The sequence below is a fragment of the Protopterus annectens genome, chromosome 1.part2 (genome assembly GCF_019279795.1).
Source record: "Protopterus annectens isolate FY-2018-M chromosome 1.part2, PAN1.0, whole genome shotgun sequence".
Taxonomy (NCBI): Eukaryota; Metazoa; Chordata; order Ceratodontiformes; family Protopteridae; genus Protopterus; species Protopterus annectens.
This window is the reverse complement of record NC_056727.1, coordinates 507,352,657-507,375,035: the sequence shown is the minus strand read 5'-3', so window position 1 is coordinate 507,375,035 and position 22,379 is coordinate 507,352,657.

Below are 22,379 nucleotides of genomic sequence, written 5' to 3'. Positions count from 1 at the left end.
TACAGGACGGGTGTAAGGAAAATCTATAGCTGTCCATTTCTTCTAGAGCCACAGCTGTGCATATATACTGAATTTGGAGGTAGATTTGAACACTCAACCCCTGAGAGAGGGGTGAGAACAACAATAATGTGTTGTGAAGCCAATTAGACCAGATTACATGTATCCAGTGGACACATGTGCAAAATAAACAGCTATGTATGTGCAAAATTTATTTGGGAGAACAGACTGCCCTTTTTTTTAAGGTGAGAGTGGGATGTTGGGGAAGGAAAGTAGGTATATTTGGGGAGGTAGGTTGAGTAGGAAGACAGACAAGACAGCATATAGGGGCAGTATATGACACATGTGGGGGGCAAACACCTTGGACGGGGAGGGGTGATTGGAAATTGGAAGCCCATGAGCCCCCAAATGGAAACAGTGTGACTGAGGTCCCCACCCATAGGCAGTCACCACTGCACCATCATGGCCCCGAAGGTGGCTGTGCTGGGGGCTGAGCAGAAGGGGCAGGCTGACCCTCTAAATATGCCACACTGTCCTCAAGCTGGTGTAGGTAGCAGATCTCCAAACTCCCTTTGGACCTTGCTATGCACCAATCCCTGGACCTCCCACTCCCAGGGGGGATGGTCCCCATCCCCTGAGGTGGTTCCACCCAAAGGTGATGCAGGACCAGCAGACGAGGAGGTCCCAGGGTGCGTCCCAGACATGCTGGGGCCTGGTGCCACTGCCAGATGAGGTGAGAAAGGTGGGTCTGCTGGCACCATCCTTCCGAAACATGCTATGATATTGCAGTATTAAAACATATGTGGGTTAGTAATAGTCAACACATCCAGGATTAGTTATAACAGCATGCATAGATATTCCCTTTAACCCAAAACACCAGATTTGGAACAGTTGCATAGCAAACAGAACACATGCATATATGGAACCACAGTGGCCATTACAATGGCATGCAGGTTACATTGATAGCAACAGGCCACCAATGATAGTATTTCAACATGGAACATTAATAGAAACACATTTCAATATTTATTGAACAATAGGACATATGTCCCAACAGTAGGTTTGGTGTAAACATACCCACTGATTTGTGTATTTAGATTATTGTTGCAGATATGGTAGGGAGTTAGATGTGAATTAACTTATATATCCTTGTAGTACTCACAACTTTAATGATCATTGCTCTAATCATTAAGGTACAAGTATTATTACAATAACCTATGGCCTTGGTTTGGGCAGTGGTATGTTTGTACACAGTGTATACTTCAACTGCCTTATAGCTAAATTCTACATCTCTGACATGGTAGACCTGTGGAGGGAATGTTTGTTAACACTACCTGACTGTTTCTACACAAATTCCCAGATTTTGAGTTAATATTATGCATATACCTCTCAATCTCTTAATGCACACACTCTGGACAAAGCTTGACAACATGGGGGTACAAATAGGGACATATTTTGAATTTTGCTCTCATAAACTTGGAGAGTTGCTAGAGTGACAGGATTTGTTTTAATATACATTTTCTGAAGGTTTTGAGGTCTGAAAATCAAATGTTATGTCATTATTTAGTGACTACAATTCTGAGATCATCCCACTGATTTGCCGGGAGACAAAGGAAAAGGCAGAAAATATGAGCCAATTATATGGACATTCTGAAAAAATCTATACCGTTGAGAGGTATGATTATGCAAAAAGCTTACTACCACTCCCAGGATTCAAACCATGGCTGTGTCTGCTAAAAATACAATAAGTTATGTTTCAGCAGAGTGTGCTATTTAGACACTGCTGTCTATTTTTTTGGTGTTTTCTAAGTCTCTCTTGGTTGTACAATCTGACCTTGTAATTACAACAGTCTTATACAGAGATTCCTAGACATATTTTTATGTAGCACAGTGAGAGAAACAGTGGTTGACACAACAGTACTATTCTGATATCAGATGTTACTGAATGCTACATGTCAGGCCACACTATACCAGCGTAAACACAACCAGTCCAGGATTTAAATCTTTATTGTCAGGCACAGTTTTCTTATCTGACAGACCTGTGGAGGGAATGTTGGTTAACACTACCTGACTGTTTCTACACATATTCCCAGATTCCGAGTTAATATTATGTACATGCCTCTCAATCTCTTAATGCACACACTCTGGACAAAGCTTGACAACATGGGGGTACAAATAGGGACATATTTTGAATTTTGCTCTCATAAATCTGGAGAGTTGCTAGAATGACAGGATTTGTTTTAATATACATTTTCTGAAGGTTTTGAAGTCTGAAAATCAAATGTTATGCCATTATTTAGTCACTATAGTTCTAAGATCATCCCACTGATTTGCCAGGGGGGACAGAGGAAAAGGCAGAAAATATGAGCCAATTATCTGGACATTCTGAAAATATCTGTACAGTTGAGAGGCATGATTATGCATACAGCTTACTACCACTCCCAGGATTCGAACCATGGCTGTGTCTGCTAAAAATACAACAATTTAAGTTTCAGCAGAGTGTGCTATTTGGATACTGCTGTCTATGCCTTTGGCGTTTTCTGTCTAAGTCTCCCTTGGTTATACAATCTGAACTTGTAATTACAACAGTCTTATACAGAGATTCCTACACATATTTTTATGTAGCACAGTGTGAGAAACAGTGGTTGACATAACAGTACTATTCTGATATCAGATGTTACTGAATGCTACATGTCAGGCCATACTATACCAGAGTAAACACTACCAGTCCAGGATTTAGATCTTTATTGGCAGGCACAGTTTTCTTATCTGACAAACCTGTAGAGGGAATGTTTGTTAACACTACTTGACTGTTTCTACACATATTCCCAGATTCCGAGTTAATATTATACACATACCTCTCAATCTCTTAATGCACACACTCTGGACAAAGTTTGACAACATGAGGGTACAAATAGGGACATATTTTGAAATTTGTTCTCATAAACTTGGAGAGTTGATAGATTGACAGGATACATTTTCTGAAGGTTTAGACGTCTGAAAATCAAATGTTATGTCATTGTTTAGTGACTACAATTCTGAGATCATCCCACTGATTTGCCAGGGAGGGACAGAGGAAAAGGCAGAAAATATGAGCCAATTATCTGGACATTCTGTACATTGAGAGGTATGATTAAGCATATAGCTTACTACCACTCCCAGGATTTGAACCATGGCTGTGCCTGCTAACAATACAACAATTTAAGTTTCAGCAGAGTGTGCCTTTTGGATGCTGCTGTCTATTGCTTCAGTGTTTTCTGTCTAAGTCTCTCTTGGTTGTACAATCTGACCTTGTAATTACAACAGTCTTATACAGACATTCCTAGACATATTTTTATGTAGAACAGTGTGGGTAACAGTGGTCAACACAACATTACTATTCAGAGAATGCAACAATAAATGCCATACAATACCAGAGTAAACACAACCAGTCCAGGATGTAGAGCGTTATTGCCAGGCAGTTACAGTTTTATTTAAATATGACCTATATGGGACTATTACTGTCATATTGTCTGGTTTATTCAGTACAACCCATACACAGTTTTTATACTTCCAGGTGATTTTCTACTACTTTATTTTTATTTGGTATGACTACTACAAGCAGGATTGTTACTCACCAGACTCACAATGCAGCCTTTGCAGCCTACTAGCATGGGCTTCCTGATTCACAGTCCGCTTAACTGCAGCTGTAAGGGAAATAGAGAAATATTTAGGCATACCTATCCATCCATATACACAGGCTGGACATTAGTAAATAGTAATTGGTATGAGTACTTACACACTGCTGGGACATCACCCCTCTGCCTTGCTTCTTGACCCACTCACCCAAGAGCTCCCCTTTCTCCACTTCAAGTCAGCATAGTGGTGCTGGACCTGCTCACCTGTCCGAGGGATACCAGTGGCACTGGTGAGATCATGGGTGAGACAGCCCCAGGCTTCCACTTTATTTTGGGAGCACCTTGGTACTGGCCCTTCAGCAGTTTCCCAGCATGGTTTTGTACCAGGAGCCCTACCATGACCTTGGACTCCTGTATGCCCCAGTGCTGCTCACAAAAGTGCATGCCCTCACCAACTCCTGGCATACAGCCTACAGTGGGAAGCTGCAACCAGTTATGAGCTGCATTCTGGCTCATGGGGTTTAAATATGGCTGATTTCCCTCCCTTGTTGTGATTGGATGGTTTTGAATATGCTGAGCTAAGCTAAGCTACAGGCAAACCTGCTTAGCTAAGGTTGGCAGTGCTTAAAGAGACAGGTTCAGCACTGCTTACTGATGGGCAAATCCACTTAGCTAGGCTACTCACTGCTTAGCAGTCATATTTACACAATGCTTACACCTGGTAAGCAGAGCTGTGCAATGCTTAGCATTGCTTATTTTTCATTTGATAGACTATCTGCTGTACGGCATTGATTCATCATTCATTACATATTATAAATTTGTTTACTGTCCCTGACATCTCCCAATGTCCTTTCATTACATTTATTTATGTGTGACTATACTGTTGGGGCACTTGTGTTTATATGGGGGTTTCACAACTTTATTAAACTGACACCTCACATCTGGACCTAATGCAGTACTCTGGTTAACAAATATATACCATTTAGTAGCTAATTATAAAAATAAATGTTTATGTACTGCTTTCACATGTAAAATACAAACTGGTTATAGTGGGACTTGAACTGGGAATGGCTGCTTGCATACGCCCTAACTACTACACTATTGAAATACTGCACATACACGATGTCTCTTGCTATTTGACTTCTTGTGCTGTTTAAACTGGACTAAGAGTAGCTAAGCAATGGGCACACCCATGCAGCTATGCTTAAACTTTATCGCATTCATAAAAAAAAATATTTCTTGTGTTATTTTATTTGTACCCTTCAGAATATCCCTGCTGATGCTGTACCTGTTATTCTATCAGTTTTCTGCTTTGTGGTCCACATTCCTTACTCTGACGGGTTGGGAGGTGTGCGTTATGTGTTTATGCTACATCTGTTATTCTGACAACATTTGTCTTGGGAGGGATAATTGTCCCTTATATCTTTGACCCAGATTTGTTATCCTGATGGGTTGGGGGTGTTATGAGCATTCTCGCTCGTTTTAAATGGCCGAAAGGCAATTCTGGAGTGCAGGGGGCATGTATATTGTGAGAGCTCTACTCTCACACACACACACACCCTGTGGTCGTACATGGAACTGTGTCCATTTTAGCACATGGCAGCGTACCTTCATACATATGCATGGCATGCTGCTGTGCTGAACAGGAATGGTCCCAGCCGTGCAGGAATAACGTATTCCTGCACGGCTGCTTGCTGAATCCCCAGGGACTGTTTTCAATGTATAATACCATAAATCTACTGTAATGGAGGTCATGGGATATTTGCAAATAACCTCTTAAGGATAACCCAATGTTACAGATATGTAACTTCTGAATACCCATGACTTTTTACTTTTTAAGTCTTTATGAGCATATTTAGGCCAATAAAAACAACCCCCACTACTTATAGACATGCCATGTTTCAACTTTTTCTGACCTCATCAGTACAGCATAAGCAGACTGTTTGAGCATACTTTAGAAACCCACAACTTAAAACCAAGCCTGATGTCCATAAACATTAGGGTGCCTGCAAAATATCACCCAAAGGGTAACAATGTCACAGAGACAAACTATTCAGTGAATAATGCAAAAGACATACATCCATATCTATTATTCATTAGGTCATATAAATATGTGGAGATTCCTCAAGACTGCAGACATGCACTTATTAAACCTGTTTTTAAGGGAAAGGGGAGTAGGACAAACCCAGAATCATATAGACCTTTAAGTCTACTTTCATGTTGTGGTAAAATAATGGAGAAGGTAATATTGGATAAGTTATTGTCAGAACTGGATAGGTTGTGACTTAAAACCATATATCAGCATGCATATGTTGAAAACAGATATATTACCACCTGTAACATGATGTTCTATAACAATATAATAACAGCTATGAATGAAAAGTTGTGCTGTGATGTAATATATATAGATTTAACTTCAGCATTTGACAGGGTCATACACATAACAATGATCAATAAATTAGTACAAGTAGATATTGATGCATGGCTTACAAATAGGATATGGCAAGTATCATACAGCAACTGGGCAGACAAAATCCTTGTTTACAGTCAGGGTGTCCCACAGGGCTCTGTCCTAGGTAGGCCCTTACTTGTTTAGATTGTATCTTTCAGACCTAACTTTTTCATCTGAGGTGTTCTACAGTCTATATGCAGATGACCTGAAATTAGGAAAACTGATTACATGTGTTACAGATAAAGCATGTCTGCAAAATAACTTGACTAAATTGACCATTTGGGTACAGGAGAATAATATGCTGATAAATACATCAAAAACTAAGCATATGAGATTTGGTAGGCATAAACTGAAAGGTGAATATTTGATACAGCACACAGTGATTGAAACTGTAGACTCATTTAAGGACCTGGGTATATGGGTAGATTCAGCTATGAGTTTTTCTAATCATATCAGCCAATTGGTTAATGATAATTATAGAACTATAGATTGTATAAAAAGATTTATAAAGTCTAGGAAATCAAAAGTAAGGAAGTCATTGTTGGTTACATTAGTCCCAAACTTGAGTATGGAATAACAATATGGAAACCCTATAAGAAAACAAGCATGAGTAAACTGGAAGGAGTACAACAGAAATATACCAAGGGTCTCCATGGATGTGAAAATTTAAGTTATTATGAAAGACTAAAATATCTGAACTTGTAGTGTCTCTTACAGATATCTAAGAGGAGATCTTATTTGGGTATATAGGGCATTTAGTGACAGCTACCTCTGGGAATGTTTGGGATTAATAAAAAGTGCTAGAGAATCATCAGACAACCTATGTAGGAGATTCTACAGGAATGAGAAGTGTACTAATTAGTTCTCTGACAGCATAGCTGATGCATGGAACAAACTACCAACTTACATTAAAGCAAGTACTAGTTTAAATATTTTTAAGAGTACCCTGGATACTTATTATTCAAGCAAGTGTTTTGGTATATGGGCAAGCTAGAAGCTAGAAGGGCATTAATGCTCATGCTTGAAATATTTGTATGTATGTATATATCCACGCTAGAGTCTTCACTGTGCAATACATAAAACCTCCTATAGCGGAGACCCATGGGATGTATGCAAATCATCCCTTAAGGGCATGTAAGTGTTCCAGCTATATGACATCTGAATAACCATGACTTCTTCCTTTTTTTCCAAGTCTTTATGTATACTTCAGACCAATAAAGCCAACCCCCCTCTCGGTATAGATATGTTATGTTTTGACATTTTTCTGACCTCATTAATACAGCAAAAGTGGATTGTTTGGTTAAACTTTAGAAACACAGAGCTTAACAAAGCCTCCACTACAGGTGATTTAAGATATGGCACAATGAGCACTCTAGCTAGGCTAGCTCTTTTTTTTAAATATACTATTGTTCTTTTTTATTGTTATTTAATATGTTTCAGAAGTTTCAGTAAAGTTCTTTTTTGCCATTTACAAATAAGTAAGGATGAAATTACTTTAAGGCTCAGAAAGCAGTACATTAACTGCACAGATAAAATAGAGTCAATGAACCATTATTAACATAATAGTTCATTCCAGAAGTAAATCATGTATTATATTAGTATAAGCCTGTTTAAAAGTGCACTTTAAGTTAATTACAGTGTTAAGTCACAACTAACACATGTACTGTATCTTATGTTACTTACATAACAGAAATGCCTGTTTATGTTTAGTCGAGGTTATTTGACTTCATTAAATATTTTTTAAGTTCCCAAAATGATTTTTCCAAGTTCCCAAAATGATTTTTCCTTTAGTATTTACAGAGATGCATAGAATCACACTACTTGGGTGCCTAAGTGGGTTTAGCTGGATGGGACCCCATGCCTCCATTAGTCCTGCCATGGTTTTCCTTCCTGCACTGTTTCCACCAGTGCCTCAGTTTATAATCTTACTGACTCTGTGTCCCATGTGCCTTTTCAGCTTTCTCAGTTTTTGAATACCTTTTGGCATCCATGGATCCTTATCAAGCTGACCACTTCAAATCCCTTCTATTCTTGCTGTGGGGTCCTTTGGCTTTATTTATTTATTCTTTTGTTGACTGGGTAAGTCAACTGGTCCCTGGACCCTTATCAGGTACTACCCGGGTGCAATTGCACAATTTGTTATAGAGATAGTTATATAGCAATCACTTAGATTATTTTGAAATGATTAATATCGGTTAATTCCTTGTTGGACCCTGATGTTTTAATAATGCTGTGTGCCCACTGACTTTACTAGCTGTGCTTGTGTATACTGGTACCCCTTAATATTGTATCAGAACTATAATGCTAGGTCTTTATAGAGGTATATCTTTAGGTGGTTGCTGGATAAGGTGCTTAACAATTTCATTGCTAAATTATTTCAGCTTTGTACCAGGTTGCAAGTGCTTCTACTGAGACAGTGTTGAGGTTTGATTTGGATAGGGGTCTTATTTACATTGTATCAGGGAGTTGGGAAGTTATGCCTGGGTTTCATAACCTCTGCTTAGGCTAAGACATGGACAGCTTGAGATGCAATTGATCTGTGTCAGACAGATGGGTTACTTGATATGAGGGTTATTATTATTACTATTTACTTATTAAGGCTTGTATGACCTGTCTTTGGACTTTGTTTCTTTAAAGTTTACCAAGATTGCGAAACAAGAATCTGTTGCAGGCATTTTAAATTTGCTCTTTGCAACGTATCATATATTTAATAAAATAAAAATACAGAGCCAGGGATCTGCACGTTATCAATTCAAATGCATTTACACACACACCTACCCTCTTCTCCACTCAGATTTAGTTCCAGGAGGATATAAGAAAGTGTACATGCATTTAATTATGGCAGTAGACATTATTAGCTTTTCAGTCAGTTTAATTTCTCCAAATGCTTAGGTTTTTTTTACAAACCTTGACAGTAATGGACTCCATTCCTATGTAAGGGCATAATTAAAAGTTAATGAAATTAATATTGTTTCAGTATCTGATGTTAGCTGAAAGTACTCTTACCACCTGCAATGTACCCAGAATTGACTCCTTCTGAAGTTCATATGGGATTATATGTACTGGTGACATATTTAAGTACAATTTCAAATCCTTTTTTTTATTAATTGTGTTGTTTCTACTACTGCAACTGTATGGGTATCTTTCTTCGATACTGCTCTCATCTCTGCTTGCAAGTCTTGGTATTTAAAAGCCTGTGTCTCTCAGTAGGTAAGACACTATAATTGCTGGGTGTGACAATTTCAGTGATCAATGTCACTTTTGCCTTTTTTCTTGGACTACTATATCTGGATTTCTAGCTTCTATTTTTAGAACTGTTGGTAATGGGTGATGCCATGTAATTTGTTCATTGTCACTGTTAATAATGCTTTGTGGTTCATGTTTCCAATGCTTCTCAGCCACTTTTATAATGCAGTATTTGCACAAACTCAAAGCCACAGTATTGCCACATTATTGTGTCTTCCAGTTTACAGACTCATCAGCCATGAGTGTATCACACCCAGCAACAAGATGTGTAGCTGTTTCTAGTTCTGTTTTACAGAACCTACATTTGTCTGTTTCTCCCACTTTTTCACTGGACTTCTTAAACCAATGCATATGTAGCCAACTATCTTAGGCTACATGCCTATCAACCTCTTTGTGCAAGTAATCTGAACAAAGCTTGAAATAATGGAAGGACAAAAGATCAAAAATAGGGACAAATTTTAAATATTCTTTTTATAAACTTAGAAAGTTGTGATAATTATAGGGTTTGTGTTAACTTTTTCTGAAGATATGAACTCTGAAACTCAAATGTTTGTCATTGTTTAGTGACTTCATTCATCAGGGATTTGCCAGAAAACATCAAAAGCCCAAAATATGAAGAAAAAATGTGGGCTTTCTGTGAAAATCTGGACAGTTGAGAGGTATGTTGGTCTGCCATTATTAGCCATTCATCTTTTGGTTTCAATGTACTCCTCATTGACCATTAAAATGTAAAATCTTGAAAAACATGAGGTTATTCCACAAGCATTCTGCACTTCCCACAATATTTGTCAACTTTACAAATTTCTTTTAGTTTCAGTAGAACAATGCACATATCTGATAATCTATTTCTTTGAGTATGCAAGACATAGCATCACTAGTACACTGCAGAACAGCAATGTGTATTCATTAATATATTTATGTATTTATAACCTTTGTTTACTGGGAAAGTTTGATGGGCAGCAAGTTCCTTTTTCAGCAGAGGCACGGAGAGAAAAGCTCAAAAAGAAACAGTTAACGTCTAATATTAAAAAAAATCATCACAGTATACAAGACAGATATGTACAACAGGTACAAGTGTGAAGGAAATCACAGTATATAGGACAATTAAGTAAAACATATATGATTCTTCATGCAACAAAATAAAAAAGATAATTTTTGTAACACATTAGGTACATATAGTTTCAGTTTGACATTTTAATGAGAGCTTGCTTGTCACCTTTTGTAGGTGAGAAATAGATTATGAAAAATAGCAATATAGTTTGAGCAGGTTTTGAACATCAGAGCACTATATGAGAGAGATGAGGAAATAGAGATAGCATATAAGGAAAAGGTAGAGTAGAAGTTAGTGATGGAAGATGCATTAGGATCCAATGAGCTGGGAGTGAGAGGGTAGTTAAAAAGATTTAGTAGTCAAATAAAGTTCTAGGTAGTCTGAAGAGCCTGGAAAAGTTAGGGAAAAAGGATGGTTATTATTATATACCTTTTCTCAACTGAGAACAGCATATATACATTAAAAATTGCTGTGGGCATTAGATAGTGCCAAAGATCATCATATGTTAAAAAAATGATACACTAATTTAATCAGTTAGTGCAGTGGGTTAGCATTTAGGTTTTCTGTGTTAAAGGTGCAGGCCTTGAATCTTTTTTATACCTCTCTTTGTAGTTGCCTTTTTCCCCTTTAGGTTGATTTTTTTTGTTTATGATATGTTTATGTAATATGTCTGGTGTCTAGGGGTGGTGCAGAGGACTAATATCTTGCGAGGAGCGGGCAGGATATATGGTTGGAATCCTTCTTTAGTGCTGGAAAGGCACACTATTTAATAGCATCCCTGGTGTCTAATGGCTCCCCACACCATCATTTCTTTTTCTTTTTTTAATTAAGTGAATTCAGGGCACACTATATAGAGTATCCCTGGTCTCTAGTCTTCCTGCCTCAATCCCTGTTCAGATTAAGTGCCATTCAGGCATAAGCCTAAAGAGGTATCACTGGTGTCTACTGGTTCCTTTTACACAATATTACAGACTTTGCTTGTTAGTCCAGTGGTGTGTGGAAGTGAGATGACTATCCTAACACACACACACACACACACACACACACACACACACACACACACAGCTGTCTCCCTACCCAATTGCACTCACAGATACACTCACCCATTCATCCAAACACATGCACCTATCCTACACCATCACTAAACCCCCTACTCCTACCTCCCAGGCAGACACTCACTCACAGTCACACATACAGCCCTTCTCATACATGCATGCACATACACTCTAATTGTGTAGACCAACTCCAAGGAAGCACAATAGTGGGGAATAAACCTTTCCCTAGTATAACTTCAATTTTGTTAGTATTTTGTGCTTATTTTTCAGTTTAGATATTTTTACTGTCAATCTTATGCTGTTTAGATGCACACACACACACACACACACACACACACACACACACAGTAGGTCCCGTGTTCGAATTATGAGCAGTCATATGTTTCACTATCCAAGTGGCTAGATACAGTAGGTTGAGTCATGACCTACGGTGTAGTAGGTTTGAGTCCTGAGCAGTCATACGTTTAACCTTCTTGTGGCAACAGGTATAAGTGCAGAACAGTCATACACATGGTCCTGGGATCAAACACAGCATATTCCATAAACTTTAGTGAGGTTGACAAAATGGTTAGGATGTTTACCTTACAGATGCAACGTGCAGGGTTTGATTCTTACACGGGATAATTGGTGAGACTTCAAATGGTCCACAAGGGCAGTTAGCCTTATACTAATCTAATCTATTAATCTCAGACACACACACACACACACACATGTCAAAAGAGTGTCACAGTGGATAGTGTTGTTGCCTCACAGCAAGAGGTTGTCCGGTTTGATTCTTGGCTGGAGTCCCTTCTGTGTGGAGTCTGCATGCCCTTCCTGTGTCTGCTTGGGTTTCCTTGGATGCTTCAGTTTTCTCCCACATTCCAAAGATGTGCAGTAGATGGAGTAGACACTCTAAATTGGCCATATGTCTGAGTGTGTGTGGTTTGGAAGAGCTACAATGACAAGGTTAGCCAGCTGGCAGTGTAACCTTGGCTCTAGATGATTGTCACTGTAAAAGTGACACCCTGACCCCATGTGCAAATGTGGGAAAAGGGGTTGTGGATGGATGGACACATATATGTGTGTGTGTGTGTGTGTGTGTGTGTGTGTGTGTGTGTGTGTGTGTGTGTGTGTGTGTGTGTGTGTGTGTGTGTGTGTGTGTGTGCGCGTGTGTGTGTACACACACACACATATATATATATATATATATATATATCAATCACATTAGGATTACAACTATCCTTTTTACACTAAACAATTTTAGCTGATAGTAGGAGATAACCTCTTTAACATGTTTGATGATGTTTTTTGAATTAGAAACCTTGTGATCAATAATGTTTATCAAAATAGCCATTCAGTGAGTCATAATAATTTTTTGAATCCAGTCCTGTGTCTCTCAGCACTAGCTGTAGAGGCTGTGCTGCATACATTGAAAACTGTCCCATATGTGTACCCATTGCCAGTTCCTGTCACTATGCCTCTCCTCACCTGTTCGTATGAGTACTACTCCCTGTTCTCACAGCTGTGGTATATGAGTTGTAACAGAAGGTGATGTATAATACACAGTGTGGCTAGTCAGTACACTGTATAGCATAGCCTAGGTGTAATACTGCACGCCTTAGCTTTAATTTTTGTTGTGTTTAGTCTGGTCCGTACTTGTGGACCAGATGCTGCCTGCTGTATATAACCTATTACATGTTCCCAAGTCTCAAGCTCTGAAATACCAAAGTTTAGCACCAGATATGTGGGAATCCTTTGGCTTGCATGGCTGGCTGCTCATGCTTAAACTTGACTATGAGGTGTAGCAGTTGTGGGAAGAAAGTGGAACTGTCGCACCTCTCCTGAACACAGTAGCTGAGTTTGGGCAAGGTTAGTTTGACATCCATGGAGAGGGAGTAGCAGGAAGTGGGTGTGCAGGTTAGCGATTCAGACAGTAATCTGGAGGGGATTTAGGTTCAGAAAAGAGGAACTTTAGGTTTAGGGAATTGATGGGGAGTTTAGGGTCAAGCAGTATTCAGTAACTTTAGGTTTAGGAAGCAGGAAATCTCTCTCTCTCTCTCTCTATATATATATATTTATATATATATATATATATATATATATATATGGATCTACCTGACAACACTGACACACCACAACACCGACAACAAAATCACCGACACCACATAACCGACATTTCACAAACACGAAACCTCACATGCCCGACACATCATAATCCCGACAATCAACACACAAAACACATCCCCTGTCCAAAAAGCACACACACAACACAAGCACACCAAAATCCTTACAAACCAACACTAAACCTCACATACACAACTACCTACAACCTTAACCCAAACCCTAACCCTAAGGTTCGCCACTATCGCACACTCACCTAACCCGCGCCCTAACCCTAACTCACTTAACCTGCCCCTAACCCACAGACTATCACAATCGCACACTTACCTAACCCGCGCCCTAACCCTAACTCACTTAACCCGCCCCTAACCCACAGACTATCACAATCGCACACTTACCTGACCCGCGCCCTAACCCTAACTCACTTAACCCGCCCCTAACCCACAGACTATCACAATCGCACACTTACCTTACTCGCACCCTAATGTCCGTCACTACCGCATACTTACACAGCCTTTTCCCATGTCAGTGTTCTCAGCGTCGAGGTTTTGATCCGTCGGTCTTCTCCGTTTTCGATCTTCTGGCGTCGGTGTTCTCGTTGTCGGCGTTCTGACCTTTCGACGTTGTCAGATAGACCCATATATATATAGTTACGTATGTATAGATATAAATCTATATAGATATATAGATATAAGTATGTATATATATCTATATATCTATATATATATATATATATATATATATATATATATATATATATATATATATATATATATATATATATATATATATATATATACATACACAATATATACATATATATATATATATATATATATATATATATAGATATATATAGATATATATAGATATATATATATAGATAGATAGATAGATAGATAGATATGACAATATACATACATGGATACAGATATAATACTTAAACTGCAAGACATAAGGCATCTTTTTTTTTCCAAAAATGATTGTTTGTTTTTCATGTCTCATTGGCTTGGGTGAAACAATCCACATACTTAGTAGCAGTTACCTTTCTGACTTGACTATTGAAACATGACCACAACCAGGCTGTCAGATACATCCTTCAAACAGACCCCATCACAGCACTACAATTTAAAATGTTGGAATGGTTAGAACTGTACAACAAAATGACATATGAAGCACTTTACTTTATGTATAAGTTATTGTTTTAAGATGATGTGATATATTCCTTCACAATACAATTTCTCTTCTGCAGAAGGCAAACTACAAATGTGCCACGCTTAATGAAAGGTATGACAATGCTGCCAATAACCATAGAATTTTGCAGCAGCCCAGATAAGCTGCCTTACATTGTCTAGGGATGTCAGAATTATTCCACTTTTAACATATGATTTATTATCTAATCAGAGGTTAACTTTGCAAATGTGAGATCACACCCCTGCCCCATACTCCTTTTTAGGCACAGTACAGCTCTTAAAAAATAAAATCAGGTGAACAATCATCATTGTTTGATGTACATTATGTAAATTATTTGTATTCTGATAAATTAAACATCTGACTGCATTCTGAAGGTAACATGCTGCACAACAGCTCTCAGTGCATTTAGTGCTTGGAGAGTTGCTGATGAAGGGTATTTTCTTTAACTGTAATTTTGTATTATTACCATGTGATGCCTTTCCTAAATATACTGCTGTATGCATTCCTGGCGTATATATGTGTGGCATGTGTCATTCTACGTACTTTCTTCTACAATGTGTTTTTTGCTTTCACTATGAATATATGAAAACTGTAGGTTTCCTTTTCAGGTAATAGAGCTTTTCTTTTAAGGTTTCTAGTGCAGATGGTCAGTTTGAAATAAATTAATCCTTACAATCATTCTGGAGTTTGTGGTACATGTCATGGAAAACATGCAAACATAACATAGAAAAAAAGAAGCTTCCTCAGCTCAGCAGGGAATTAAAACCCAGGATACTTGGAATATCATTACAGTTATATTGTTAGTTATATTCCCATGATGAGTGACAGCTATTTTTCTCCCAGTACATTTATTTTCCCAGGCACATCCCATTAGTTAGACAAATAAAAGCTCCTGCCAGTCATGTGGTAATATGATATAGATATGTTAAATAGGAAAACAAAGGAAAACATAACTAATAAAGTCCTTAGGAAACAGTAGCTTGCAGCTGTCAATGGTGTAGCATAGCTAGTAACATAATAAGAATGATGGTAGAAAGCATTGGTTTCAGTTTCCAGCTGACATTGTTAAATAAAATGTATTAACAAAATAGGAAAGGAGCAAGTACATGTAACAAATGTGAAGAATCATAATGAATGCAAAAATACTCATATTTGTAGTAGGTTTTAGCATCAGCATTGCAATAGGAATGGTGAGGATGCAAGGAGTAGAGGGACGAAGGTGGATGAGTTTAAATACTTGGGATCAACAGTTCAGAGTAATGGTGAGTGTGGAAGAGAGGTGAAGAAGAGAGTACAGGCAGGATGGAGTGGGTGGAGAAGAGTGTCAGGAGTGATTTGTGACAGACGAGTACCAGTAACAGTGAAAGGGAGGGTCTACAAGAGGGTAGTGAGACCAGTTGTGTTATATGGGTTGGAGATAGTGGCATTAACAAAAAGGCAGGAGTCAGAGCTGGATGTGGCAGAGTTAAAGATGTTAAGATTTGCACTGGGTGTGACGAGGGTGGACAGGATTAGGAATAAGTATATTAGGGGGTCAGCCCAGGTTGGAAGCTTTGGAGACAAAGCCAGAAAGGCAAGATTACATTGGTTTGGACATGTGCTAAGGAGGGATGCTGAGTATATTGGGAAAAAGATGCTAAGGATGGAGCTATCAGATAACAGGAAAAGAGGAAGGCCTAAAATAAGGTTTATGGATGTGGTGAGAGAGGACATGCAGGTGGCTGCTGTGACAGAGCAAGATGCAGAGGACAGGAAGAAATGGAAACAGATGATCCACTGTGGCAACCCCTAACGGGAACAGCCGAAAGAAGATGATGATGATTGCAATACTTACATAGAAGCAAAGAATGAATGATGGTAAGCAGAAGAAATTAACCAGGAAGCAACATTGCTCACTAAAATAACAATTATGTTCTAATGAGAGATTTGGTTAAAAGGACAGGAAATAGTTGGGATGCCAGAAGATAAACACTAGTTATCCGCAGGGAGTGATTATATCTGTAACAGGAATGGCAGAAATGAAGGAGGGAGCGCAGTTCATGGAGCAAAGACAAATTTACAAATCAAATGAGAACCTGTTTGAAATGAAATAATCTTTTTGCTATGGTATGGTTGTCCCATCTTCTTGCCTTCGCAAGAAATGAAAAAGTGATCCAAAGATCTGAAAGATTTAGTTCTGTCAAGATAGCACCTGAGTTGTCTATGGGCATACAAGGTATGCAGCATCCCTTCTCCCTCATTTTTAGGTTCAGGAAAGAAAATGGGGAGATGGAGAGTTCGACTCAAAGTATAAACTCAGATGCCACTTTACAAATAGAAGAAAGAGTAGTTCTCAAAAAACCCTGTCCTTGTGGAAAATGAGGTAGAGTTGATTCACTTTAAGACTTTGCAACTCAGATACCAATCTTGCAGTGGTAAGTGCAATCAGGAAAACTGTTTTTCACGTTAAGAACCTCAACTCAAATCTTTCTTTAACATTTTGATATGCGACTGCCTTGAAAGATGAGAATCCACGGGCAGACATGCTGAAATGGCTGATTAGTGAACCTTGATACAGGAATAAGAAAGGCTATAGGGTAGTAACTCATACAAATACTGTATGTAAATCAAAGAATAACTAGCCCAGAATGAGGGCTGGTTATGTTGCTGGCTCCAGCTGGAAAACCTTTTCCATTTGCTAATATATGATTTTCCAGTAACAGAAAATAACTTTTATACTAACATTAATATGCTGATTAATAATAATAATTGAGTGATGGAGGCAGAGAGAGAGTGACAAATGGTAGGTGGAGTCGAAGTAATATCGTTGAACTGCACTATGGATCTGAGTAAATACACAAAAAACAAAAAAAACAAAACAATGTTTCGATAAGTATTAATAAAAATTGAATGCTAGTACCTAGCCATTTAATTTTAGTTCACATGTGGTAACTGGGTAATACTCTGGTTTGATAACCTTTTCAGGCACAGCCCAGCTGAAGTGAAGTTGGGGATTGTGTTGGGCATGCATGCCAACAGTCCTTACTTATGATGTTCTAAAAGATAATACAGACTTTTGCAGTTAAAGGCAAGCAAATTTGAGGAAAATAAGGCAATGTATTTTACTTGTTTATATAGTTAGTGACTTGGCCGATGAGATGATTTCCATGATGTTTTTCAGCCATGACCTGACAAAGGCAAAATAAATATGAAGTATGTCCAAAATATAGTTTATTTACAAATAAAAATACTGAATATAGGTAGGAGCTCAGTCTATACTTTCATAATTAAGTAAGATCTGGTGAAAAATAAAATAAAAAACAGCCAATACACGTTATTACTAAGGCAGAAAGGGAGGTGTAATGGTATGCATAAATATTAATTATAGTCTGTAAGTGAAAAAACAGTCAATGTAATCTACACTAAGACAATAAGGGGAGTATAATACATAAATACTTATTCTAGTTTTCATGTGGATAATGGACAGTCCAACATTTCTCTCAGCTGTTAAGGAGCTGCTTCTTGTGGTCCAGCATATGTGTTTTGATCCCTTCAGCCTCCATTTGCCTTTGGTGTGACTCTAAGCACGTCACTTTATTAGACAGTACTCCCTGGCTGTTCCGTCAAAAGGGATACCTGTCCAGTGGGATCACCTGATTAATACATAGGTAAACAAAATAAGATGGCCATAGTACATACACACAAAATGACGGAAATTTATAAGACTGACCACAATATTTAAGAAACTGCTCAGTCTGAGTTCTACAGAGCAAAGATTTGTTGTTATACTACAGACAGAGTATAGATTGTTTATGATGGTAACTATAGATACAGTATGGGATAAAAAAGCTACTTATAAATACAAAAACAAAAGAATTGAATTAAATGGAAAGGCCATGTGCAAGACAGGGCTGCCTGGTAAAGGGAAGAAAAACATCCTATACAGTGTAGAGAAGGAGTAGATTAAGGTACAAAATAAGTAATAATTTAAAATACAAAACAGTTATGAATGAGAGATTGCCAAATGCTTAGAAAGATGTAAAAGATGTAAACAGTAAGGGGATGAAGAAAAGCAAACATTGAAATAAAGCACAATTTCTTCATCTGCCAACGTTTGCAAAAGGCATGCAACTGCTTTGATACAGACAGAAGAGCTCCTCCTTCTGAGCACATTTTATGTTATACCCTTTGCTGACATCATCAAGGAAGAATATGTCAAAGCAAAAGTGCTGAGATACTAAAGACTGAGCTTCCCACTTTAGTCAATATCATCGCTTCAGTTTCCACTGAGTGACCCCTCAAACCTCTTGTATTAGAGGCACATGGGATATATGTAAATTACCCTTACAAACATCAGGTGTTTCAGCTATATGGCGATACTGAATGCCCATGACTGTTTTTCTTTTTAAGTCGTTTGATGGATAAATTCAGGCCAATAATGCCAAACCCCACTAGCTGTGGGCATGCATGTTTTGGCCTTGGTATAGCCTGATCAGCACAGCACATGTGGACTGTTTGAATAAGCATCAGAAACACAGGGCTGTTATACCCAGCATATGTCCATTACCATTAGGGAGTCTGCAAAACATCCCAACTAAAAAACTAAAACAATGAGTGAAAAGGTCACACAGAAAAAGCAATCAGTAAAAACTAAGAGAAAATGTTAGCCAAACTAGGATTTCCTCTGAGTGACCCCCTCAAACCTCATGTATTAGAGGCACATGGGATATATACAAATAACCCTTATAAAAATCAGGTGTTTCAGCTATATGGCGATACTGAATGCCCATGACTTTTTTCTTTTTAAGTCATTTGATAGACACATTCAGGCCAGTAAAACCAGCCACCACCCCCAGCTATTATTATGGCCTCATCAGCACTGCACAAGTAGACTGTTTAAGTAAGCATTTAGAAACACAGGGCTGTTATACCCAGCTGATGTCCATTACCATTATGGTGTCTGCAAGACATCCCAACTAACAAACTAAAACAATAAGCGAAAAAGTCACACAGAAAAAGCAACTGAGTGACCCACTCAAACCTCTTGTATCAGAGGCAAATGGAATATATGCAAATGACCCTTATGAACACCAGGTGTTTCAGCAATATGGTGATACTGAAACAGCTTAAAAAGAAAAGGTCATGGGCATTCAGTATTCCCATATAGCTGAAACATCTGATGTTCATAAGGGTCATTTGCATATATCCCACATGCCTCTAATGCAAGTGGTTTGAGGGGTCAATCAGTAGAAATTCTAGCTTGGCTAGACTTTCCTCTTAGGTTGTACTGATTTTTTTTGTGTGACATTTTCACTCATTGTTTTAGTTTGTTATTTGGGATGTTTTGCAGACACCCTAATGGTAATGGACACCAGCTGGGTATAACAGCCCTGTGTTTCTAATGCGTAGTCACACAATCCACTTGTGCTGTGCTGAGGAGGCTATAATAAGGCTGAAATGTTTGTCTTTATTGGCCTGAGTTTGTACATTAAATGCCTTAAAAAGAAAAAAAGTTGTGAGCATTCAGTATCACCATATAGCTGAAACACCTGATGTTCATAAGGATCATTTGGATGTATCCCATGTGCCTCTAATGTAAAAGTGTTGAGGAGTCACTCAGTGGATATTCTAGCTTAGCTAGAATTTTCTCTTAGTTTTTACTGATTTTTTTTTTCTGTATGACCTTTTCACTCATTGTTTTAGTTTGTTAGTTGGGATGTTTTGCAGGCACCCTAATGGTAATAGACATTAGCTGGGTATAATAGCCCTGTGTTTCTAATGTTTAGTCAGGCAGTTCACTTGTGCTGTGCTGATGAGGCTATAACAAGGTCGAAACATGCATGTCCACAGCTAGTGGGGTTTGGTTTTATTGGCCTGAATTTGTCCATCAAACGACTTAAAAAGAAAAAAAAACGTCATGGGAATTCAGTATTGAAATGTAGCTGAAACACCTGGTGTTCATAAGGGTCATTTGCATACATCTCATGTGCCTCTAATACAAGAGGTTTAAGGGGTCTCTCAGTGGAAATTCTCCCTTGGCTAGAATTTTGTCTTCGCTTTTACTGATTGTTTTCTGTGTGACCTTTTCACTCATTGTTTTATTACCATAGCTTCAGAAAAGAGAATCTGGTTTCAGTAGTGCAGGAGACAAGATGGATTTCAGTTATTATAATTCATGGGCATTTCAATGTATCCTTCTTTATATATTATGTGAATAGTGCATAGTCATGTATTATGTAGTTTATGTGAAAGAGTCATCCCTTAAATGCATTAAATATTATATAGTGACAGCTGAGCCTTCAACAGAAGTGTGTGTGTGTGTGTGTGTGTGTGTGTGTGTGTGTGTGTGTGTGTGTGTGTGTGTGTGTGTGTGTGTGTGTGTGTGTGTGCTTGTTGTGTACAAAGATTAAGTACTAATGGAGTAATGTTAATCTGCACTTGAAAAAATCTTCAAGGTCTGCAGATAATTTATTTTATCTCAGCACAAAGTAATTTTTTGGACACTTAGTTTATTTGTTTGAGTCCTAGATTATGAGATCCATTGCAAACATCGCTGCACAAGCTGTTGTTAAGTATTCTTGTAGGGCATTTCTCTTCAGCTCTTATTCCTATAAATGAAAAAAGTCATGTAATCAGAGTAGGTCTATTTGATTTTATTTCTCTTGCTCTAAATGAAATAGTTATGGTCACTGAAGATCTGAAAAGGCAATTGTTGACCAATCAGCTTGTCAGGCCGGATATATCAGATTATGCCTGGTTGATTCCACTTACCTATCACTAGAAGTTGCAGTTTCTGAGGGTCCAAGGACACAGTTGCTGGTCACCCAACTGTTCAGGTTGAAGATATCAGATTGCAGCTATCTAGAAATAGTAGCTTGTTGGCAAAGAAAGTCTACTGCCATTTAACATGATGGATCAGGAAACGTTGCAATAGTGAGTCAGTATTATATATGTAAGTTCATAAGCTGAAGGACTTTTCTGGTCAAGGAGATCAAATAGTTCTTGGCTATGATATTCCATAAAACTCCAACAACAGTTAGGATCTGACCAAGGAGGTTAAATGCATAGCAGATTATATAGTGAATTTTGGCAGTGTGCATTTTTTCTGAATGCTATAATTCTGTACTCATTGACTACAAATTTTCACAACTAAATGAAATAATGTTTTTCTTTGCCTCAAATGCAGCAACCTTGGAGATAAGTAAGGTGGTATAAAGGGCAAATCCCCTCCATAGAGCTATGAGGTGGTTTTGCATGAACATAAAGAATAGTGTTTAGATTCTTCTTCATATTCATTGTTTTAAAAATTTGAGTAGAATTGTTACTTTTGTCATTCTCACCTATGTCATAGAATCATTGACTTTACATTTTATTAAATAAGGTTCACAGATTGCCCATCTAACTGTGTGAATTAGTCCAAATTTATTATTTAGTATCTTAAACATAAAAGTGATCAGAAAGCAGGACATTGCTGTGATACCATCTTGGATAAGCAGTTCCATCTAATCAGGTAGTGGCATGAAACTGAATATCTCTGAAATATGGTTTGATGAGACAAAATCAGTGATGATCCTAATGAATACTAAAAGAAGAAGTGATATGCTTTTTCCAGCGACAGAAGGCATTTCAAGAGCAAGTAAAGTCTGGCATCTACATCAGATGAAACTGAAGCTAGAAGATATTTC